At 43.1% G+C, this 25,266-nt stretch overlaps 1 protein-coding gene across 1 annotated transcript in view; it reads left to right on the forward strand.

The window, feature by feature from the left end:
• The window catches only part of TACR1 (tachykinin receptor 1), a 142,355-nt gene that overhangs the window by 39,956 nt on the left and 77,133 nt on the right, over positions 1-25,266 (forward strand). The gene's annotated exons all lie outside the window — the stretch shown is intronic.

The following is a 25,266-nucleotide window of genomic DNA, read 5'->3' on the forward strand; positions in this document are numbered from 1 at the left end:
CAAAGCAGTTGTACTGTAAAATTTGTTTCCAGGTGGCTCAGTTGGGTGAGTGTCCAACTCTTGATTTCAGCTCAGGTCATGATCCCAGGGTTGTGGGGTTGAGCTCTGCATCAGGCTCCACACTGAGCATGGAGCCTGCTTGAGATTCTCTCTGTCTCTCCTTCTGCCCCTCTTTCCTGCTCATGCTCTCTCTCTCAAAAAAATTTTTTTTTCTTTTTGTTTCTGCAGTCAAATGCTCTACCACTGAAAAGAATTTGTTTTGAAACCTGTAGTAAATTGTTATTTCAAACTATGTTCTTCCCTTGCCTTTTGAGTGTTATGTTCTCCCCCTCTTATAATACACACTCATAAGTCACTGGTTCTAAATTTCATTTTTTCTATTTAATCACCCTTTATTTTTTTTTAATGTTTTATTTATTTCTAAGACAGAGAGCAAGGGGGGAGGAGCAGAGAAAGACAGAGACACAGAATCCGAAGTAGGCTCCAGGCTCTGAGCTGTCAGCACAGAGCCCAATGCAGGTCTCGAACTCAAGAACTGTGAGATAATGACCTGAGCTGAAGTCAGATGCTTAACCACCTAAGCCACCCAGGCACCCCTTTATTCATCCTTTAATATAGAGAGGTCTTCTCAGATTAGGTTTTACTGTAAACTCCATATGTATGTACATTGTTGCTGTTGGGTTTTTTTTTAATGTTTATTTATTTTCAGAGAGAGAGTGAGAAAGAGAGCTTGTGTGCATGGGAGCCTGTGGGGGAGGGGCAGAGAGAGAGGGAGACAGAGGATCGGAAGCAGGCTCCAGGCTGTGAGCACAGAGCCTGATGCAGACTTGAACTCAGCAACAGTGAGATCTTGACCCAAGCCAAAGTCAGAGGCTTAACTGACTGAGCCACCCAGGCCCCCTGCTGTTGTTGTTTTTTAACTTGGTTCACCTCACAGTCCACATAATTGCTGATAGAATTATCATTTCAGATCATAAGATCAAGTTTCATTTGATATTCATATTTTCTAGCCAATTTTTTTATTGTTTTGAAGTCTTTTATTTAGTGCAAATGTATTGCCAGGAGACAATCCAGTCCCACTGCCTGTTTTATATTTTCATGAGCAGCAGTGATTCCTGCATAGTCAGACATCTTTTCTAATTTTTTACTTACCTAACCTAGGGAATGGTATGTTTGCTTGGCATATAGTAAATGCTTAGTATATAGTTCTTCCAGTATTCGATGGAACTCCCAGAATACACCACAACTCTGTCAGGCTTAGCTCCTAACAGTTGCCAACCTGACCCTCTTAGATATAAGCACCTCCCGTCACACAGCTTTGTGGGTAATTACAGTTCCAGAATTCATGCAAGAAGACAGCAATTAATGCCAAGGAAAATGTGCTTAAAATGGCTCCAATTATTCTAGGTTGTCTTTCCCTTACCACATGGAGTGGTAAGACTCCATGTTTTGAAGGAAAAGATCTGTAGGAGACATAGCTTTAGAGAGTGTCCTACCACCCTTCTCCTTTCTCCTGCCTGTAAGCTTCCTCAGAACCTTGACTATTAGAAATTCTTTCTGTTTCCTGGCATTGAGAAATACTCAGAGTTTCCAGTTTTATAGAAACTAGTTTCTTTCTCTTTTCTTTCCTGAATTATTTGTCAGTAAGTTGGAGGAAAGAAAAATTTGATTTTTTTTTAATAAAAAAATACTACAACAGCTAACAATTATCTAAACTTAACTGGGTTCAGTACTTACCAGTTGACCTTTTATGACATGCCTTCCCCATTTGAATTCTTTACTTTGCTGTGTCTCAGTTGGCTGGAGTACTTAATACTTTAAATAATGCAAATGGAGAAGGCATGTTGTTAGGATCTGCTTTCTGAGGCCTTGAAGATCTAGAATTAATCGCCAAGCTGGACTAGAAATCAGGTCTTCTCTTCCTTAGCCTTTCCAACCAAATTAGGTACTTTACTTATTCCCCTCTGCCAAAAAAGTACCAATAAAAAGTTATTTATCACAGCTGGTGGTTGTAAGAATTAAATGAGATAATACATCTGAAGCACTTAGTACAACACCATTAGAAGTTGGTGCGATTACTATCTCGGTTTTACAAATGAGGAAGCAGATGTTCAGAGACTGAGGTAACTTGTTGGAAGCTGATCCGAGGCAGAGCCAGGGCTGGGATGGGGGACCATCCGAGTTCAAAGCAGAGCCTCAATTCTCACTAATAACTGCACAGCAAGCATCTCACTGACCAGGTTCCTGTCTTCAGTTCTGCTTCCTCTGCTATCCTGGGCATGTTAATTTGAGTAATACTCAGCTTTCAGGGCCCAGCTGCCAAATTAGATTATGATGCCAACAGTCAGCTGACTCCCTGTGCTACACCACATACTCAGCAGGCATTTCAACAAAAATTAATTGATGAAAATATATGGCGATCACCCAAAGCTGACAAAAACAACTTCTAACCCTGCTGTTAAAAACTAACAGATTGTAAGGTTCAAATTTTGCTTGAGGCCTGGGATAGAACCCCCTGTTAGGGCCATTTCTATTTTTGCTATTTATCTAAGTATGTGTCTTATCTTGGAAAATAGCTGTCTTGTTGTTGCCTCTCATAGAAATCCCTTTTATTAAATCAGACCCTGGGAATACACAATATGCATGTTCTGCCTACGAAGAAGACACAGAACAAAAGGGAGTTAGTAAATCTTGGAAATCTCTCCATGCCCACTTTGCTTAATTGAAACTATACTGATCAGGTACCTGGAATAATGCCTTTCCCAGACCTTTGCCCATCTGAAGCTCTCAGAGACATTAACCTGAAATGAATTAGATCCCAAAGTGGTGAGGAGTGTTGGAAAACCAACTTGGGTCACAGGTGGACACTCATATTCTCTCCGGCCTCAACTATCTCTATGACCTTAGATAAATTCTCAACAAAGCTAGGCTCCATTTTCTCAAATATCAAAAGTGGTTTAGAGCTAACCTATGAGATTATGATGAGAATTGCACAAATCCATGTGTCTATATGCAAGTTCTTTGAGAGACAAGCTCTGAAGAGCATTTCCATGGGGACTTGGACTCAGAAGGTTCTTACCTCCCTGTCTCTAGGTAGAAAGGCTGTAAATTGCTTCACTGCTGTGAATTTTTTCTCCATAATGAGAAGATTTTCATTCAGGCTTCTTCCCACATCTTCCTAATAATGGCCAGAAGCCAAAACTGAAAGAACAGAATAAGATATTTAAATTGCTTCAGACCCATCTCTTCCTTAGTAAAAGAAATACAGTGCATTTATAATTTTTTTCCTTTTCCTTTTCCTTTGTTGTTGTTGTTGTTGTTGTTGTTGTGTGTGTGTTTTGGGGGGGGGGGGGGACAAATCCACCAAGGTGTGAGGGCAGTGCATCCATGTGCCTAGCCTCTGACCTGGGGCAGGGGTGGGGCTCCCATTGATGCCAGTTGTCGTGGTGCTGGCCCTGGGCTATCTGGGGGCCGTGTGGGCTACTTATGTGCCCTTCTCTAGCACACTACATAAACAGTGGGGAACCAAGTGGATGCAGTCCTCCTTTAAAGGTTCTTTCCAGTTCATTCTCTGATTCCACTAAGTCCAATCCTTGCCTTTAAGTCCTTACCTTGCCTGTGAAAGGTTTATCTGTGGGACCTGAGTCTCTGTTTGGGGAGTGTAGGAAAGAGAAGTGTGGGTACCTTCTCTGGCGGCTGAGTGAACCTTGCTTCCATGAGTGGATGGGGAGGACGGCAGGGGGCAGGTGGTGCAAAGGAAAATGGAAGGAAAGGTGATTTGTTCAGACTTAGAGTGGAGTCTAGTCTCAGTTATCAGTTTGCTCCAAGGAGTATTCTTTCCTACTTATCCCTTCCCAAACCTCATCCTGCCACTACCACAAACTTCAGTAAAAGCGGAGAAGATAATCCTTCCCAGCCTCAGTTTCCAACCATCATTGATTCAGGGCAGTGCTGGGATACATTGGAGGGATGAGTCCTTTGGAGAGATGAATGGAGCACACCCGGTCCCCCTTCCCACCGCCACCTGGGAAGGCAAGAGGTGCCAGCCAGACACACAGCCAGCTTTCACATTTTCTTGTTCATCTTAAGTTCATAGAAAAACAATGTATCCACTAAGTCCTTTAAGAATAAAGTAAACTTGAAGGAGCATAACAAGATGCAATGTAGAATACAAGTAGGAACAGAGGTTGGCAAACTTTATGGAAAAGGTCAATGTGTCAGTTTCCTAAGGCTTTTTTAACAAGTTACCACAGACTGGGTGGCTTAAAACAACACATTATTTTCTCACAGGCCTAGAGGTCAGAGCCTAAAATCAAAGTGTTAGCAGGGTTACATTCCCTGCAAAGGCTCTAGAAGAGAATCCTTATTTGCCCCTTCCAGGTTCTAGTGACTCCCAGTTTTCCTTGGCTTGCAGCTATGTAATGTCCATCTCTGCTTCCTGGGGATATAGCCTCCTCCTCCACCTCTATCTTTTCTTCTTCTGTCTCTTCTATGAACACTTGAAATTGGATTTGATGCCCACCCCAGTAATCCAGAATGAATTTATCTTAATATCCTTAATCTCATCTGCAAAGACTCTTCTTCCAAATTAGGTAATATGCACAGGATCTGGGTATCAGGGGATGGATATATGTTTTTTTTTTTTAGGGGGGGGGGGGGCATTCAACCTATTAAAGTCAGATAGTAAATATTTTAGGGTTTATGGGCTATAATTGTTGTAACTACTTTATGTCTCAACGTGATTAGACTAAAGTGGATCTGCTTCTTGGTGAGTTACAGAGATTATCCCAGATGGAGTTGCCACACAAAGTTATCTTTATTTGTACAAACAAGGAGATCACAGGGAATAATGCCCAAAGCCATCACTCCTGGGAAAGGGGTAAGCAGGCTCCTTTTATTAAGGCTTGGGATGAATATTCAGAAAGGGATGGGATTTTAACATGATAATGAAGCTGAGGTAACTGTCAGGTACTTTCTGATTCATCTGCACCACCATCTGCCTCAATGTTTCTTTTCTTCTTCCAACAATTAGTTAGTTCCTAAAAGATGAAATTAACAGGCAGATGCCTCCAGAAGTTTCCTGAGTTCCAGGGGTCAATCCTTAGTTCAGAGGGCCTATGGGTCTCGCCAGTGACGCCAATTACTAGGCTCTGCCATTGTAGCTAGAATGAAAGAAGCCACAGATAATACATAAATAAATGAGTGTGGCTTTTTTAGAGGAAAATTTAATTTATGGACACTGAAATTCAAATTTCATAGACTTTTCACACATTATCAAATGTTCCCCCTTTTATTTTTTATCATCCATTTAAAAATGTAAAATCTTTTGTTCACCCATAGGCCATCTAAAAAACAAGCCAGGGACTATAATTTGCCCATCTTGGGTTAGGGTACTTGAATATATTTTAAATCATCTGAATTTCTTTTCAAAGTTCTCTAATAACCTTCTATTAAGGCCAACTATCTTTTCTGTCTTTGTTAATCTAAAGATTTCTATGTCTTTCGACACATGTTGTGACCCCTCTCCTTTCCAAAACTCTCCCTCCAGCCATGTGGATATGATAAAATGTAAATGCACTTTCATGAGAAATACGATAAAGGAGAGTTAATATGGTGACTTCCCATGGCAGGAAGGTGATGGTCTTGACCCTATCTATGTGTATCTGAGCTCTGTGACCTGTCAGAACAGGGTATGGAACCTCTGTGGAAAGAATAGAACCTTACACAGACAGATGAGAGGGGCCAGATGAGCTGGAGATAGGGTGAGATGAACGGGCTGTTGATAGGAACTAATGACATTAGTGAGGGAGGTGGAGCAGAGAGAGGAGAGAAAGGGGGTAGAGAGGATGTAAGCAAAGAGCAGGGGAGATGGGAAAAGGAAGGGAGAGAAGAGAGACAGAAAGATGAAATGAGGTTGCTTATGGCAAGAGAGGAAATTAAACCTAGAGGATGCTAAGTGAGCTTGAGGCTTACTAGGCCATACCAGGAAAGAGGGCAATTAGAGCTGAAGAGAATTCAGGCATTTTAGGAGCTGAAATCTCAAGAATGGAAAGAGCATCCCTGAAGGATGAGGGTGAGACAGGCAAGGAGGCTTGGGGAAAGTTCCTGAGTGTTTTTGGTTTTGTTTTTATTATTTTTAAAATGGAAGTCAAGGCGTAACAACCTTCTAAAATAAATAAAGTTGTATTTGCCCGGTTCCTTCCTTTGATGTGGAGAAGTGGGGTCAGAGATGACCGTGCTCTGTCTGAATTTGGGCGATCCAAGGAGTGGCAGAGCCCAGAGTGCTGAGGAGGAGGGAGGCTTCCCCAGGCTGCCCCCCATGACTGAGGTGGTAAATGGACTGGATGCAGCCTCTGAAGCCAGCAGCACATAGTGAGAAAGAAGGAGTGATGGGTATAGAACAGGAGCTGAGCAACGCTTTGGAGAGTGCTTTAGGGGACTCCTCTGACAGCAACAGGAATGCAGGGCAGGTGGACAGGGAGAGACTGGGGCAAGAAGATCAGAGAACACAGGACAATCAGGAGACTCTGGCCAGAGTGCAGGCAGGATGCACGAGCGCCTGTCCTACAGTGGTGATGAAAGGGAGGGGACAGATGGTAAACACTTGTCAGAGAGAGGCACCATAGCTGGGTGGCTGACAGCCTGGCATTTCTCACTCAGTGATGCTGGATTTGGTCCTGAATCCCCAGTGTTTCTTGCTTGGCTGATTACCTCCCTGGGGCCAAACTTCCAATTAGAAATCTCCCAGAGTAAGAGGCTTTAGTAATGCAGTCTTCCCTTATGACATGCTCAAGTCTGAAAGGTCTAACTACTCCCTGGTGGTCCCCCTCAGGGGTATTGTTATTTGGAGGCTTTCAGGAACAAGATGTTCATGCCTCAGCAGCGATAGTGTGACCCTGATCCTTGGGATCCAAGGGGAAGCCAGGAGCCTGGGAGAAAGGCAGCCTTCCTGTGGGGCCAGGCACTGCTTTGGGCACTAGCAGAGGGCACCTGATAGAGCACCTGAGGGAGCACAGCAAGGCCCCCACCCTGCCCTTCAATTAACCCATTAGCCATCAGGCACAGCTTTTCTTGAAATCTTATAGGGAGGCCAGCCCCTTACCAAGGCTGATGATGTCCTTATACAGCAAGGACACCCCAGTGATTTTCTTAGTACGACACCCTGAATGGAGCTGAATAGTGCTGTCCACAGCCAGCAACTCCAGTAAAAGGTTAAATGGGCCTGGTTACACTATTTACATGACACTGACAACCTGGAATTAATGTGAGGAGGGAGAGACGACGTGTGAGAAATCTAATTCTTGCACACAGGAGTTAAAATTGTCTCCTGGGCTGTCCTACCTGGATGTTTTGCCCTGACAAGTTAAAGTGTTAGCAGCCATGTGGAAGGAAATGGGGAATGCGTTGGGTAGATTTCAAGAATCTTGCCGTCGCTTCTTCCCCAGTGGTCACAACTACTCTAAGAACTAAGAGATTCGTTTTAATATTTTTTCCTGATTCAAAAACACAAATCCTAGTTTCTTAGATTTGGAAGAGATATCTGAGCATAGCCAGGCAGCACTGGGATGTGACAAATGGGGTCAGCGACCCTCAAGGGGGACAAGGGCTTGTCCTGGGCGAGTTACCGCATTTCAGAGTCAGGAGGGCTATCTTCCTAGCAGCAATCTTTCATAATGTCCCACTGAGTTCTGGATGACTTCAGAAGATTCCCGTTGACCTCTGCTTCCATCTTGTGCCATGTTGTCTTTTAGATTCAATCAGGGTGATCATGACCATGGTGCCATTCCGGGCCTGCTCTCCTGCTGAACTTTTGCCTAAAATAACTCTTACAAGGGGTTTTGGCCCCATCTTTCTTTGGGATTAATGGTCATTGGCTCACCTACTGAGGATGGCAGAGTGTGATATATAGTCTCTTCTCTGAGGGAGCATCAGTCACTATCCCTTTAGAAATCAACTACCCTTATGGGAATAGATGTGAGGTGATTAGGAGAGCTGTGGTCGATAGGCATGTTTAGTAGTATTCATCAGTCATTTATTGGGCATTAACTGAACAGCTACTATGTACCAACTACTACACTTTCTGTTTTCAGAGCTAAAAGGAGTCAGACCTCTGACACTTCAACTCTTGGACTTTTGTCTGAACTGGCAGGATAGATGCCCTTTTCAAGCTTCCCATAGCACTTTGGACATTCATCTATTAAAGTTTTTATTTCACTGTATTTAATGAAGTGCTACCATGCTTCTCTTTTTCACTAAACAACGAACTCTTCAAGGGCAACTCAGTGTCATTCATCTCTGTGAGCCTTATCCCTGGTGAAGTGCCTGGCATTTCATAGATGCTTAACAAATGTACTTTGTAGGGATGGATGAAGAAAGGAATGAAAGTGGGTCTAAGCCCATTATGATATGATCATTGATAGTTTGTCATTGAAATGTTCCCACTGAGGGTCTAGAGAAATACCAGCTCTGTGGCCATTTGAGATCCCAACAATGGTGGGAAGGACAATTGAAATGTCAGATGGTCTGGGCCATGTGCCAAGCATCTCAGGGTTACGTTTGGAGGGAGCGCTTTCCAACTAAGTTCTGGGAAGGAACATGGTATTTATTTAAGTGTTGGCATCTACTTAGACAAACAGGAACACATTCTGCCACCTCACTTTATTGGAGCTGGAATTCTGTTCCATTTTCGATGGCTGAAACAATGCATGGCATTGCAAAACATTTCAGATCAGTTGGCTTCCCCAGCAGCTTAGTGCGTCAGTGCAGAAGCACATAGCAGATTATGTTTCTGTGTTAACAAGCCTGCAGAACCTGCCTTGGGATGAAAAATTGGGACTACAGAGGAAGCAATGGGGAAAATTTTCAGGGCCATTATCTCAGTGCCATCACCTTTAACACATTTCATGTTAAAATATTGCCTGGAAGATCATCAGAACTAAAAATAACGCTGTCTGTTTATATAGTGGTTTATAGTTTATAAAATATTTTACAGTCATCACACTTTTTTTTCCTGCAACTGCAACTCCACTTTATAGATGAGGAAAATGGGACTTGTCAGGGTTTAGTGACTTCCCACATCAACTGGTAGAGTCCATGGGGTTGTTAGCATCATAAGAAATTCAACAGTCCTCGCCTCAACTTTGGAATCCTCAAATTCCACTGAAACTATTCTCGCCACTGTGACCAGTAATCTCCTAGAAGCCAAATAACATAGATTCTTTCCATTTTTTCTCTTGCAAGACCCCTCTGTAGCAAATGACCATGTAGACTACTCCCTGCTTCTTAAGGCTGTCTCCTTTGGTTTCTGTGATAGTTCTCCCTCCTGGTTTTTCTCCTTCATCCTAACGCCCACCATCTCAATCTCATTTACTGGCTTCTCTGTCCCTGTGCACCCTATGAATGCTGATGTTCTCCAAAATTTGGTCTTTGGTCCTTTTTTCTTTGCACTCCACACTCCTAGGGGTTTCATACAGCTTATGGCTACAAACATTCACTCTATAGTGTTAGCTCCCAAATCTCTGTTGCCAACCCAGACCTCCCATCTGAATTCAAAATATATATCCTATGTGCTTTCCGTATCCCTCCACTTGGGCGTGCAATAAGAACTTCAAATTCCACAAACGAGATTGTTATAATGTTGCAGGATTGCATCTATGCATTCAGCAGGACATCCTTCTTCATTTATTCAAGTTTCCATTATTTCTTTCAGTAAAAGAATATTTAGTAGTTTTCTTTATGGGGGCCCTATATATTTCCATAAGTGTTTATTTCTAAGTGTTGTATGTTTTTATGGCCCTTGTGATGTGATCTTATTTCCATTATGGTTTATAAATGGTCATGCTGGTATGTAGGAAAGCTGTTGATATTTATGCATTTGTTTTGAAACCACCTCCTGAAATCCTTAATTTATCTCTGTTTTTACATTGATTGTCTCTGGTTTTGTAGATAGACTGTCATATGCAAATCATGATAGTTTTCTCTTATTTTACATCATTTTATGCCTCTTATTCCTTTTTCTTATCTTAATTGCATTGGGTAGTATGCTTAAAACAATGTTACTGCTGGTAATAATGGTCATTTGTGTGGTTTCTGACTTTAATAAGAACAGACCACTTCTATTTTTCATCATTCAGTTAAAAGCCCTTTCATCATTAAATTAAATATATATGCTTTATATTACTAATGGCATATTATTCTATCACTATTTCACATTAGGAAATGATGTTAAATTTTTATTAAATGTCTTTTAGTTACCCCAAAAAATGATTAGAAGTTTTTCTCCTTTGATCTAGTTATATGATAAGTGATATTAATAGAGTTCTTAATATTAAATTTATCTTTGTAGTCTATTTTTTTCTAGAAAGATCCCATTTAAGTTAAGAACTTAAATTTTACTCAGCTCAGGGGACTACATTATAAATTAATTAATTACTGCTTCTCCTTTCAGAATTCCCATTATACTGTATTTTATCTCCTAAACCTACACCCTCGTATCTCTTACATTTTTGTATATTATATTCATCTCTGTATTTTGCTTCTGGGTTTTTGGAAAATTTCTCAAACTGGACTTTTGAATCGTTGATATGATTTTTGGTACTATCTAATCTGTTATTCACAGCTACCACTTGCAAATAAAAATTTGAAACTTAAAATCTGAAGTTTTAAAAGTTTAAATTCTTAAAAATGTTTAAGCGATAAAAACTGAGGACAAACTGAGGGTTGATGGGGGGTGGGAGGGAGGGGAGGGTGGGTGATGGGTTTTGAGGAGGGCACCTTTTGGGATGAGCACTGGGTGTTGTATGGAAACCAATTTGACAATAAATTTCATGTATTGAAAAATTAAAAAAAATGTTTAAGCGATGTTTTTCACTAAGAATATGAATCCATTTTGTTTTGCTTCTGGTTCTGTCTCACTTTTTGGAGTAAGCTTCCTTCAGAGGAGAGCATTTGTCTGAGTCTTCAGATTAATTTCCTTCTTTCAAATTGCTGAACCATTTCACATATCTGCCGATGTTTCTGTTTGCCCAACTTTCCTGAGAAAGTACTATTCAGGGTTGTGAGTTATAGTGGTTTTGTCGGAGATCATGGGAATGCTTATGTAAAATCTCAAGTCCAAGAAAAAGAGAAAAGAGAAGTCTGCAGGTTTAGTTGGCCATAGGGGATGGGGAGGTGAGGGAAGGCTGCAGTCAGAGACATCTGCACAAGAGAAACGCATGTGGTGCTGAGGGATTCCTTCCAGTGTACGGTGAAGCCCATGGTTATCTCAGAACCCCACAGGCTATGCCCACACTCTAGTAATTATCTCACCTCCCAAGACTAGGAGGGCTCCGTCTAGCAGCTCCCACTGTGTTTTCTGAACACTATGAAAGACCATGTCCTTTGTCCCAGTAATGGCCCCATGGAGTCCTGGCCCCACTGCTCAAAGTTAGGAGCATTTGTGCCAAGTTTGATTTCCCCTTGACCATGGAAACTAGGAAAGTAATTATAACTGCAGGCAGACTGCTGGAAGGGCACTTCATTGTTGAACCGTTGGAGAATGTTCCTCTTCTCTTGTTGTCATAGGTTCTGGTCTTATAATACTCCCTCTGCACCCTGCTCATGGCCTCCCTTGTTTGAAGGCCCCCCCCCCCGAGCTTGGAAATTAGTGGGACTGCACTCTTTACCTGATGCACCCACCACCTGGATCAGCTTCTCCATCATATGTAAAGAATTAGGGACCTTGGTCCACAAGTCACAGAAGACCACTAGCACAATATTTTTACAATATCTTAAGCAGTATAATGCTGTGAGTAAGTGTTTGGTCTCTAGAGCCAGACTCTTTGGGTTCAAATACCAGCTATGCCACGAGCTATGGGACTGATGGACTCAGTTACCTTCCCTGTGCTGTGATTTCTTCATCTGTAATAGAAGATAATAATAGCCCATCAGCGTGGATAATGATAGCACCTCCCTCATGGAGTACTGTAATGCCAAGCATTCCAGACAATGCCCACACCCAGTAATGCTGGGTCAATGTTAACTAATACAAAGAGTGTCAACACTTGGAATTTGAGGAGGGCATCCTTCCCTGATTTTTCTCCTTTTTATATTTGTTTGGATATTTCCATGAAAATTTTAGGAAGAGAAGAGTTAAATGTGTAGGCTCAAAATTCCATCTTGTTCCAGAAATTCTAAAGTAATTGTTCCGAAATGAAAGCTGATCAGTTCACTCACTGATTTAAATCTCTGAATGGTTGTCCATTTCAAAGAGAGTAAAATTTAAGTTTGTTGGTGGAATTAACAAGGCTACCTGAGATCTAGACCACATTCTGGCCTTTTCTCTAACCTAGTCCTTTCTTGCACCTCAGGCTCCAGCCCACCCACACCTCCTGGCTTATCATGGTATTTCACACTACAGGCCTCTGCTCTTAGGAGCTTTCCACCTGGAAGCCCTCCACCATTTCCCCTTTTCCACACACCTGTGCACATTTTTTCCTCTACTGCAATTCTGAAGGCTCACTGCAGGTATCATCTTCTCTGTGAAGCCCAGAATTACAGCAACAGACCCCTCCTTGGTCCACACTGTACCCAGTGCAGGTTTCTCTAAAATGTGACTGTGAGGCTTTACTCCCAACTGCCATGATTATTGGAATCAACTTGGGAGCTTATTAAAAAATATAAATGATGGTGCTGGAAGATTCTAATTCTTTAGGAGTGGGGCCCAGGAATCTGTATGTTTATAAAACAACTGAGGACGAGCCAAGTTTAGGCTACATAATACATCCTCTCTGGTTAACATGCCTTCTCTCTGGTTAATCTACCCTCCTTTGTGGTTAGCATGCCTTCCCCTCTGTAATAGGCCATGAACTCTGTTAGAGCAGGCACCATGTCATACCCGTCTCGTGTCCCCAGCAACTTACATAGCCCCAGGCCTTCAGAAATGTGTTGCATGAATGAATAACTGAATCGCCTCTTCCCCAAATGTTTGAGCCACCAGCCTCTTAGGTGTTTCCATCCTTTGTTGTTCATTGCTTTTACCCACCCCCATTTGAAGTTCAGAGACTTAGGAGCTTAAAAGTGAGACAGAAATCATTGTTTTTCGTTTGGCAACATATACCAGACTTGTTTGCCAAACTTACTGTGAACCTTCTGTCTTCTTGAGAAAGGAGGCCCAGGAGATCAGAGGGACTATATTATAACAGCCATCTCCTGAGACCTAAATATCTGGCAATCAAGGTTGGCATGAGGATTGGCATGAAGAATGAAAACACTGAACAGCCAGAAAGCACGAGCCAGCGCTTTCAATGGGCTTAACAGTGTGCTAGACAGGACATGGGAAACAGATTGAGGATGCTGCGATTGAGCCCATCTCTCCTCCACTAGCCTCCACCTGCTGTTACTTTAGGCACTCTGAACCTCAGTGTCCTCATAAAAGAGGGCCAAAAATGGGTTGTCATAGTGTTGTTATGAGAATAAAATGAAGCAATATATATGGAAGCACTGAGTATAATACACTAAATGTTGCAGCAGAACAATGGGAAGCAGCCACAGGCCTGGGCCTGGACTCTTGTGGGGAGACTAGTAGACGGTGCGGGATGCAGCTGCCCGAAACTATAGAGTCCAGTCTAGCAAGCAGACCGCAGTTGCAGAAGATATGAAAACCAAACCACTGAGATAGACCAAGCAAGCTACCTTCTCAGGATATCCAAGAATACTCATGGAGACATGGTAGAACACATTTCCAGCACATATAAGTGCTCTTCAGGGAAAGGCCCATACTTCATTCATCTGTGTTGTCCTAATATCTAGGAGAGTGCCTGAGAGAGGACCAGAAAGTATTTGTACACTGAGAAGTGGGAGGGCAAAGACACAGCTTGACACCATTTCTCCCTTGTTCTTTCCTACTTCCTTGGTCCTCTAGACTATATGTGATGGGAATGAGTTGTTTACTGAAGATGGTACAAGCCATTTAGTCCATGCCCTGGCCTCCACATCTGGATGTGGTTAAGCCATCCCAGACAGAGCTCTGTTTCCTCTGCTGTTTTCTGAGGTGTCCATAGTTCACAGAGTCCCTGATATGCATAAAGTTTTAGGTGAGCTTAAATAAATGTAGTTTAAATTATAACAAAAAATGTTAAGATTTGAGACTAAGAGATCAATTTTCTCCTGTAGAATCTTTATGAAATAGTCATTTAAAGATAATGACTTTTTGTTGTGCCACTTTCGTTTCCCAATGTAATCTCTGTATAATATAAAATATAATATAAATATAAAATATCAAACCTGCCCCTCCCAGCATCGAGACTTTGAACTTCCTGCTCTCAGATAAAATCATCAGTGTTGCAAAGCACTTCTATTAAGGAGGGATTCTTGTTAGAGAGGCAAGTCCTGTTTAATGTAGCAAGAAAAGGTTATCTATCATTTCAAGCTCTGTTTTTAAGGAGGATGAGTTAGCTTTGTTCTGCTGAGACCCAGTAGATGGGGATTTGCAAGCTGGGGGAAAGGGGGCGGGGGAGTCCATATATTCAAGGGAGAATGACTTGAGACTTCTAGGGCAATCTAAGAGGAAATGAAAGAGAAAGAGAGGGCCACCAAGACTATGTGAGTTACCCAGAGCGCCTCCCGTGATCTCTACATCCCCAGTTCTTACTAGACTCACCAACCAGAAAAGTGAGAATTTTGCATCCAGGTGACTGAGGAGAAAAAAAAAAAGATAGTCTATGCATTGAAGAACTAGTCACAACGGGAACCGTGAGAAGAAAGACCATGAGAATCTCTACATATCATGCATGGGTAGGGCTGAGATTATAAAACTGACAATTTGATCCAAGTTAATCTGGACCTCTGAAGGGCAGAGCAGGGTCTTCTCAAGTGACTCCTAAATCCTCTGAATTTGCCATCCTTCTTGCCAATACCACGAGGAATGCATACTTAACAGGCAACCTGGCCTTCTCCTCAAGGAGCTTCCAGTCTCATTGTGCAGACAAGATATAAAGCCATTGCACAACGGGCTTTCAGGCTGCATTTTACTTTTTCAGTAAAGAGTGATGGAGGTGATTAGAGAAAGGCCTTGGGAAGGGCTTCTTGAGGGTCACCCTGAGTTGTGTCTTACAAGGGAGATGCCGGATTGGTTTGGCAGAATATGGGAACAGCCTTTTCAGGAGCTCCCTGTCGGAACCTCCCAAAACAGACCAGCCAGGGAGCACCCAGGCAGACAAAAGCAGCTCTGTCCCCTGCCCATTTAAATCTCACGCCTCACAGAATCTGCCTGTAACCTTCACAAGCAAATCTGGCTTCCTTTTTCTTTATGATGACTTTTTAAAATCATTTCTCCAGACGGACATTTACCTGCCTCTGCTCTTTTCCCAAAACAAAACAAAAACAAGCAACAACAAAACAGAACCCTTTTATGCCACTTCTTGCACCCGACTGCCACTTTCATTTGCTCTCAGCCTTTCTGAATTACGGTGAGTGGGAGGAAGGCAGGCACTTACCACCCACCCAGCCCTTGCTGTTAATAAGTAGATGTCTACAAACAATACTGAGGAAAGCAGGCTACTTTAGACAACCGAGGGTTATGGGAGGGAGGTGGGTGAGGGGATGGGCCAAAGGGGTGGTGGGCATTAAGGAGGGACCTCGTTGGGATGAGCACTGGGTGTCCATGTAAGTGATGAATCACTGGGTTCCACTCCTGAAACCATTACTACACTGTATGTTAACTAACATGAATTGAAATAAATTAGTTAAAAAATAATAATAAATAAAATAAAACAAATTTAAAACAAAAAAGAAAGAAAGAAATTCAAAGTTGTAACTTCCAAAATCTAATGGGTGAAATTGAGTACTTCCCTTTCCACCGTGGCCTGGAAAGGTAGAGATAATCTTACAGAGTCCAGAGAATAACCCCCCATATCACAGGACTTCAATTTTAGTTTTAATGAAAGCATGTTGTTTTAAAAGGAACAAATACAGATTTCTGAATTATATGTTTTCTTTCCCCATTAACAACCTGGACATGCATCTAGAATTAATAAACTAAATTTTTATTCTCATTTGTTGGGGGTGTTGACAAGGGCTGTTGTGTTACCTAATGTCTGAAAGTATTTACCTCTTGACCTCTTGTTTTCCCATTATGAATGAGATGTTAGTATCTTGGCTGTGTCTCAAATAAACTTACAATTAAGGTTCTTATTTCTCCCCCAGTGGAGCCTCTCAAATCCTTTATCTTCAGCTCAACAGGAAGGAGATTACTTTGTTACCAGAATATTGAATGCTGATGCTTTACTTGTTTATATACAGAAGGAAGAAAGCTCTGAAATATTCAGTTTCGTGTACAATTCCTGATTCTCTGTGGGCGGGGGGTGGGGGCACCCAGTGTGGCCGAAGTGCATTGGAAGATGATGCTTTACACAACTTCCCTGAGCAGGGAGGAAAGGACACCTAAGCCCCCGGGTCAGACAGAAGCAACTGGATCCATAGCTTCACCTGTGTGACCACAGCAGGGAAGCCAGCTGCATAGATTCTCCTCTGCCATTCTCATTTTCGCAGAAAAATTACAGATGCTGGAGTCGGGCAACCCAGTTTCGAATCCTGCCAGATCCCTGCCTCCAGCCTAATAGGCCAACTCAGACACTCTCTTTGCCTCACTAGCAATGTGACCTTACACAAATAATTTAATTGCTTTGTGCCTCAGTTTCCTAATGAGTAAAATATGGACAATAGCACCTGGGTGACAAAGCCATCTATAGGAAATAAAAGCCATGAAGAGTCCAGCATGATGCCTGGGTAGCCTGTTTGTTAGACATCCCCTAATGTTTAAAAAATGTTTAAAAAAATGCTCATTTCATTTCCCTTTCCTTAAGAAGGCTAAATCAACACTTTAACTGTTTAGTGCAGGGGTGGGCAAACTACGTCTGATGGGCCAAATCCATTCAGCCATCTGCTTTTATATATGAAGTATCACTGAGACACAGCTCTGCACATGCATTTACATGTTGCCTGTGGCTGCTTTCACTCTGTGAAGGCAGAGCTGAGTAGTTACAATAAAGACCATGTGGTCCACAAAGTCAAAAATATTGATTGTTTGACCCTTTAAGAAAACACTTGCCCCCACCCCCTAACCCGGGTTGGTGGAAGGAGACTGGGTATTAGAGAAACAGTGGCTCCAGTGTTTATCAAGTGTGAGGCATTGAATGGGAAGTAAACATCCTGAACCAGTCTCATCATCCATCCAGTGATGATGGTATTACCACCCTCAGAGGGCTGGAGTGAGCATTCAGCAATAGAAAATATATAAAGCGTCCTAGCACTGTGTCTCATTCTTCCTATTCCTCTTTCAATTGATAAATGTAGAGGAAGACAAAAATCACCATTGTGAAGCAAGAAGAGGCCTTAGAAGCGATTTGCTTCAGCCTGGGAGCTCTTCAAAATACTGATTTCTGGGCCTCCTCCCAGAAATTCTGATTTGGTAGATCTAAAGAGGGGTGATGGCATCTAACTTTTGTTTACAGTTCCTTGGGTAACTGATGAGCAGTCTGGCGTGGGAAGCAGTGATCTAGGCCACCATGACACTCTGTAGGTAGGGAGGCCAGTCAGCAAGCAGGGAGCCATTGCAGCCTCCAAGGCCCCTGGTCCCGGGTGAGAGGCTATCACAGTGACTTGGAGAGAAGGGACAGCCTGCCTTCTGCTCATCCCTCCCATTGGAGCAAGGAGGCATGGTAGATGGACTTCTCAATGCCTGCAGAGGCTTCATTCAGACTCTTAGTAACCTCTGTTCTTGAGGCCTGAGCTACAGAACCCTTAGGACATAGAATGCAGGGGACTGTGGTTTTTATAACTTAGCATCATTCTTCTGCCTATCTCTACTGAGAACATATCCTGTGAGGTCATGAAGACTGGAGGCAGAAGGTCTAAGATGACCCCACCCAAAGCTGTCATGCACCAAGAGTGGACTGGACCCTTCAAAGTGCAAACCTGGCCACCCTACTTCTCACCTTAAGAACATACAGTGGCTTCCCATTCCCATCTGGGTAAAGACACCTCCCCACCCTGCTCACTGCTCTGCTCACTGGCTTCTGGGGACTCAAACTGCTTAGTAACAATATGAAATTGGGTGCATTACTTAATCCCTCTGTAACTTAGTTTCCTCGTATGTGAAATGTGGGTCATAATAGTATCTACCTGTTTGGGTTGTTGTGAAGATTAAATGGGTTTATAGACATAAAGCACTTAAAAATAGCACCTGGTACAGAGTAAGCACCCAGTGGTATTAGCTAGTATCATTATCTCGCACCCCTCCCTGTCACTCCCTGTGCTCCTGTACCTTGTACATACTACCTCTCTCCCACCGCAGGACCTTTGAGCATGCTGTTTTCCATGCCTCTCTGGAATGACTCCACTCCCATATCGCTCTTCACCTACCAGATCCAACTCACTTTATAGGTCTCGGTCCAAATGTTACTTCCTCAGAGAATGTTTCCTCACCCCCAAGGCTGTCCAAATATCCCTTGTTACATAATATCATGGCCCTACTTCTTGCCACAGCTGTAATTGAACATTTATTTGTAGGTTTAGTTGATTACTGTCTTTCACCCTCATAAGACCAGAGATCCCTAAAGTCAGGGGTTGTATTTATGATCCCTGCCTCTGCACCCCCAGCCCCTGCCGTAGGGGCTGGCTTATTCTAGTTTCTGTTACTTACAAGAGCCAAAATCTGGTATCAGTTGGAATTCACATCAGCTAAGAGTAACTGAGGACTGATTACTACTTTTAAACACACAGAGGTTTATTCTATTACATAAAATAGTCCCAGAGGGAGGCAGGCTGACAGTCTAAGGATGCCAGAGGAAGGCAAATGCTAAAAAGTCAGTGGCCACAGAAGGACAGGTATAATGGCTCTGTGAAACCATCAGACGCCTGGACTCCTTCTCTTTTTGCTCTCCCACACATGGCTTCCATGCTCAGACCACTTCATGGTCCAGAGTGACCACTGAGGTTCCAATCATTGCACCCACGTGGTAGGCAGCAAACAGGATGAAAGGAGAAGGGAGAAAAGTACTCTGTCCTAGAACTTTTACACAACCTGCCACTTACATCCATTTGGCCAGAACTTGCATGACTCAAATTAAGGTTTTGTTACTGAGGAAGAGGGAAAGAACATAGTTTGGGTGGGCCCACCAGCTGGCTCTGCTCATCATATCCCAGAGGATGATAAACTGGATATCTGATACAAAAGGCACTGTTCTCAGAGACTCTGAAGGGGCACTACTTTCCCAGAGGAGGAGTGGATGCTCTCTGACCCAATGGATACCCAGAAGTAAGCAGCTGTAAATAGATGAGACTTGATGGCAAAGACATGTTGGTAGAAATCAAATCATCATTATCCCAGGTGCTTTAATGGACTCCTCCATCCCCTTGCTGGACCTCATCCCATCTCTCAGCCTCACATCTTCACCAACCCTCCCTTAAAGATGGAGCCGGAGAGAGATAAGCAAGAGTGGGGGCGGGGGTAGAGAAGTAACTTCCTGCACATTATTCGATATCAGAACAACATTTCTACATGTTGCCCCAACCATGTTAAAACAACAACAACAACAACACCATATCAAATCTGTTGAAGCAAAGTGTCCCATTTCATTTCAGGTGGGGAACGAGACTTGGTGACAGGACTGTAGTGAGATTCCAGGAGCCACTTGAAATACAAAGCATCCGTTTCCTTTTGGACAACAGCTCCTGGAGTGGCCCATGGCCATAGCTGTCAGTTAGTCAGTCACCCAGGGGATTTAAACCACTCAGAGTGAATAGTAAAAAAAGAAAGAAAGAAAGAAAGAAAGAAAGAAAGAAAGAAAGAAAGAAAAGAAGGAAGGAAGGAAGGAAGGAAGGAAGGAAGGAAGGAAGGAAGAAAGAAAGAAAAAGAAAGAAAGAAAAGAAAAGAAAAGAAAAGAAAAGAAAAGAAAGAAGCAAGCAAGCAAATGTTGGAAAGAGAGACCTCAAAAGCTGTCTGGGTAGTCATGAAACAAACAAAACCATTAAAGCTGTTTAAACAAATGTCTTTAATCTGTTTGAGACACCTGTCGCCTAGGCACAGAAAAGGTCCCAGAAGGTCAGAGCCCTTCAAGACTCAGTGGGAGAGAGAGAATCCTTTCACACACACCTCCCCAAGGGCATTGCAAAGCTGGGCATAAGTCACTGTCTTTTCTGTTTGTAGTTAATATTATCAGGAAAATCCCATTTTAATGAATTTCATCAGCCCTCCAAATTGCTTTTGGGTAATAGAGGTTGGTACTAATGAGTTTGTTGCTAGAAATCACTTTCCTGATCTTCCAAATCTGGGCATGAGATCGAAGTGCAGGTGTCTCCATACAGTGAACATCGGTTGCCAAGGCCAAACGCCACTCCGCTCATCACAAGTGCTTCCCGTGACCCTGGCAGGGGTGGGGGGGTAGGGCTGCCTAGTCCAGACGGTGGGCTCATTGTTGTGGACACAGGAGAAACTGTCTTCTTTCCCCTACACCTAAAAGTGTTCAGGTGGCCACATCTAGTGGAGAAGAGCAGGGGAGCAGAGTTCTTGGGCATGAAGTCGTGTTGGTGCCCAAGAGTGGCTTTAGTTCTCTCCCAGCTGCACTAGCTCCTTCCTCCTACTTGCTAAACTAGACAAGTGACATTTTTCCAGTTTTATGTAAAGTCTTACATAAAAGCAGCTTCAAGATATCCCCCCACCTTCCTTCAACCCAGTATCTTCGCCTTAGTCCTTCCAGTATAGAAATTCCAGAGCTACCACTTAGCCTTAAACTTGACCTTCGTTTTTCATGCCACCTCTCTGGGCCTTGGTGAGCTCCCATGTCTAGTGAAGGGACTGCACTAAACAACCTCTAATCCCCCTCACTGCCCTAACAGCCCTACATAGTCACTGAGGTCCCATGTGCCATCAGCATGCAAGAAACATGGACATGCTCACCTGATCCACAGCCTGAGTTGCTTCTCATAGTGACTTATAGTTGACCTAACAATTTCTCCTAAGGGACCATAGAAACTTGTAGTAAGGACATCCTTATCCGTTGAGGTCCTTGCCTGAGCCAGTGTGGGCACCACGGGTTCAGCCAGGCATCCCCCTCTGCTGTCATCCACCTCTACTTGTCCATGATCTATCTAAAGCTCCAAAGGTGGCATAACACACCTGATGAGTTGCCTTTTTTCCTGTCTTACCGGGGCCTATTTGGGGAGCCTGTTTGGGGAGTCTGCCTAACTATGCCTCTATAATGATTACCAGGCCTCAGTTTTTTATTTTCTTATTTGATTTTCACCATGAGCACATGAAATTAAAAAAAAATTAAAGCCCCTGTTATGACTTTGATCCTTTCTGATGGGAGTGAGGGGACTCTGAGAGCTGCTGGCTGAGAGGTCCTGTGAGGTGGGACAGGGGTGAAGGGGGAAAGCCTTCAGGAGCTGGGAGCGGCAGCCCTGCTCCACCTTCTGGGCCAAGACTCAAAGCCAGACTTGTACTCGGACCTCACAGAACTCTACAGAAACTGCTCACCAATAAGGACGTCAGGATGCAGAGAGGAGGTGATTTGCCAGAAACTCACACCAGTCAGGGCAGAGAAATTTACAAAACTAGAATTCAGTTCTTTCTGACTCCTAGTCCAAGGAGATTTTGTTTTTGTTACTCTGAGGCACCAGTGAGTGAAATGCTGAGTCCCCTGCTGTGGGCTGTTTGGAAAGGAGTGAGGGCCAAGCCCCTTAGAGTCAAACCCACACGTCCCAAGGGAACAACCACCACTCCAAAGGCCAGAGAGGAACGCTGGACAGACGACTTGAAATGCTAGCTGGTGGGCTGTGCCCTGTCAGATGACGTGCCTGGTCCCCTCTCCACATGCCCCTGTCCTGCCAACTCCTGCCTTCTCCACCCGCTCCTTCTTGCTTGAGAAGATGCTGTCTCCTGTGCAGTCCCCACATTCACAGCCGGTGCTCTGTCCTCTGACAACACCCTGCTAGTTCCCTGCTATTACAGTGGCTGTCTGGTGGGCCTCTAGCAACCACTCTCAGAAATGACATTTGTAAAAAAAAAAAAAAAAAAAAAAAAAAAAGCAGTGAAACAGGATGCTGCATGGAGGGGGAGTCCTGGGAGATGGGGAGAGGGTGAATCGGGCTCCTCTTCCACAGGCAAGCTGGGGCTTGGGGTCCCCTGCAGGGGAGACCGTTCATTCCAGCAAACCCTAGAGAAGGTCTGATGTGTAGTTGGCTGAAGTTTAGTGCCCCTTGTCAGTCTGTGACATCATGTTTCAGCAAGTGTCATGCTTAAATGTCTCAGTAGAGTCATGGGAACTGTGGGAAATGAATACTGCTCCCCTTTATATTTTTCCCATGAAATACTATTTAAGTTGTAAATTGAGCACTTCCATTATAGACAACAACTATTGAGCTGAGGCCACTGCCTCATCAGCCTTTTGCTGTTTGAATACTTTCTGGGCACCTGACCCTGGATCTGGGCAGTCTTGCTGACGTGCAGACGTTTATGCAGTGTGTCTATTGCACCTGGTAGCCGGATTTAAACTAGGCACTGAGCCTCTGAGAAGATACTATGTTGCCTCTGGGAATGTTCGTCAACAAAGATGTCCTTACTTCACAAGGAGAAAACTGACACTGAGAAATCACTTTGAGAGAGATTAAAGAGCTGAAAAAGAAGTAAGTAAGAGCAAGGGGGAGAGGAAAAGAAGTATGTTCTGTGCTGAGAACTCCTTGGGAAGAAGAAAGTCCTAATTCAGGCAGCAGGGTCTCCAGCATCTGGCAATGCAGACTGAGGAAGTCCAACATCACCAGCAGGACAGGCCACAGGGTGGTCTGTAAACACAGGCCTGAGGAGTGTTTGCTTTCTAGAAAGCATGTTTCTCTCTCTTGGGATCTTGCTCTGTTTGGCAGCCCTGGTCTCAGCATCCTCCATATGTTCCCTTGGATGCTAGCTTTCTCTCTGGGCACTTTCCTCAACAGAGACCACAGGACCGTGTCCTTCCTCATTCAATCCTCTATCCTTGTTTTTCCATCAACATGTGGAGGGACCAAACTTAGAGGCCAACATCTGCTTGCTTAATAGACTGGGGGGAGAGTGAGTTAAGTCAATTAATGGGTGATTACTGCGGGCCTATGTTGGGCCTATGTTGGGCCCAGCCAGGGATTTGTAAGAATAGAAGATGTATTAGCTGCTTCTTCCTGAGAAACATCTAATAAAATGTTTAAAGTGATTATAAACAAGCCATTTCTTTTCAGGTCAGCAGACTTCTGTATATGCTGTTGCCTCCTCCTAGAAAAGTATGTTACATACAGCTCTCTGCTGATGTACACACCAATATATCCTTCAGGGTCAAATTTAAATACCAACTCCACTGAGAGACTTCCCTGACCTCAGTGCCCAGGCCAAAATGGCAACCTATTTGCCCCATGCTTCCTACACATTGCAACTTTCCTTCAGTACACAGGCATTGTGTCTTCATTACAGTATAACTGTATGCCTCTCCCACTAGACAGACTTTTTCAAAACAGAGACATATTGAACTCTTACCTGACACATAGAAAGGAATCCATATGTTTACCGAATGGATGGAATCAATCAGGGAAAAGTATGAATATATAGGTTTATATGTGCAGAGAAAAGAAGACTTGCATCGATTATTAGCAGTAGGTATGAGAGTCCTAGATAGTGCCATAATATAAAAGCAAAGCAGGGGAACTTGAGTGGCTCAGTCAGTTATGCATCCAACTTCATGCATTATGATCTCGGGGTTTGTGAGTTCAAGCCCCCTGTTGGGCTCTGTGCTGACAGCTCAGAGCCTGGAGACTGCTTCGGATTCTGTGTCTTCCTCTCTCTCTCTGCCCCTCCCTCACTCACGCTCTATCTCTCTCTCTCTCTCAAAAAATAAACATTAAAATTTTTTTAAAAAATAAAATAAATAAAAGCAAAGCAAAAGGCGGGTGGGGGAGGGGGGGACAAAGCAGTACAAAGGCTTTGAAGACAGACTGGTCAAGTTCAAACCCAGCCCCACTACTTGGTGGATGAGTTACTTGACCTCTCTGAGCTAGTTTGCTCATTTGGAAAATGAGGGTCATAAAAATGGCCTACCTTGAAGAGTTGGTGAAAGATAAAATGAGTTAATACACCGAAAGCACATAGAATGGAGCCTGGCACTTCCCAAGTGCTCAGTATGTTAGCTAGGTGTTTCTCTTAGGGAACAGAAGTGGGAGAGAGGCTTTCCCTTTTTCTCCTCCTGTATTGTTTGAAATTTTACACCAAATAATTTGACAATAAAACAAAAAAATACAATAAAAATAAGACATCATAACTTCTTCTTTCAGCCAAATTACAGACTAGATATCCTGGTTGGATGATTTTTAAATTAAAAAATTCTGGATACAATACCACATGTGCACACACACACACACACACACACACACACACACACACATACTTCTTCAATGCATTCATTACCTTGCAAGAAAGTCAGGAATACTGAGGTCAAAATTTAAATGAGGGCAGCAATTCTAATTATTGGACACAGTAGTAAAGCTAGCTTTTGTCTTGAGGGTATTTGATCTTGACTTTGACTCACAAGGTAAAGTACCAGGGACAAGACTCAAAGCCTAAGACCTGCCCATTGTGGGCTGTCTAACAGGGTAAGTTCGCTTAAAGTTGAGACACAAAGGGCTACACTCTCAGTGTAAAAAAGGCCTGCAAATAAATGCCTACCCTGCCAGGGACTACAAGAAAAATTATTCATTTCTAATTGTGGTGCCGAGTAAACAGAAAAAAAAAAAAATACTTTGAAAGTTTGCAGCAGAAAAGGAGTCCACACATGGTATGCAGGCCAAACTCATATCAGTTGATTGATCTAAAAAAAAAATCTCACACAGAAATCTAGTTCGCAGTGGTCCCAACCTGGAAGTGTTCCCAGGTTCTTTGCAGAAACTGCTGCAAATCTCTAAAGGAAACCGCCTTCAATCCAGGCATCAATGAATTCTCACAGATAAAGTTCCACGGAAAATAATGCAGTCAAAATGAGACAGATAATGAAATAAATCAATGTGAGTGAGAACCTTTAGAAGCAGATCCACAGATACTTCAGTTATTGGAATTAACAGAGACAGAATATAAACTATGTGTATTATGTATAAAGAAATATAAAAGAACCTATATAAAAAGCTTGAAAATATGAGGACCAGGGGAATAATATAAAGAATGACCAGGGATATTGAAATATAGGCAAGTCAAAATTATAAAAATGAAAAATAATAAGAGTT

Source organism: Panthera onca, chromosome A3 (assembly GCF_046562875.1).
Source record: "Panthera onca isolate mPanOnc1 chromosome A3, mPanOnc1 haplotype 2, whole genome shotgun sequence".
Lineage (NCBI taxonomy): Eukaryota > Metazoa > Chordata > Mammalia > Carnivora > Felidae > Panthera > Panthera onca.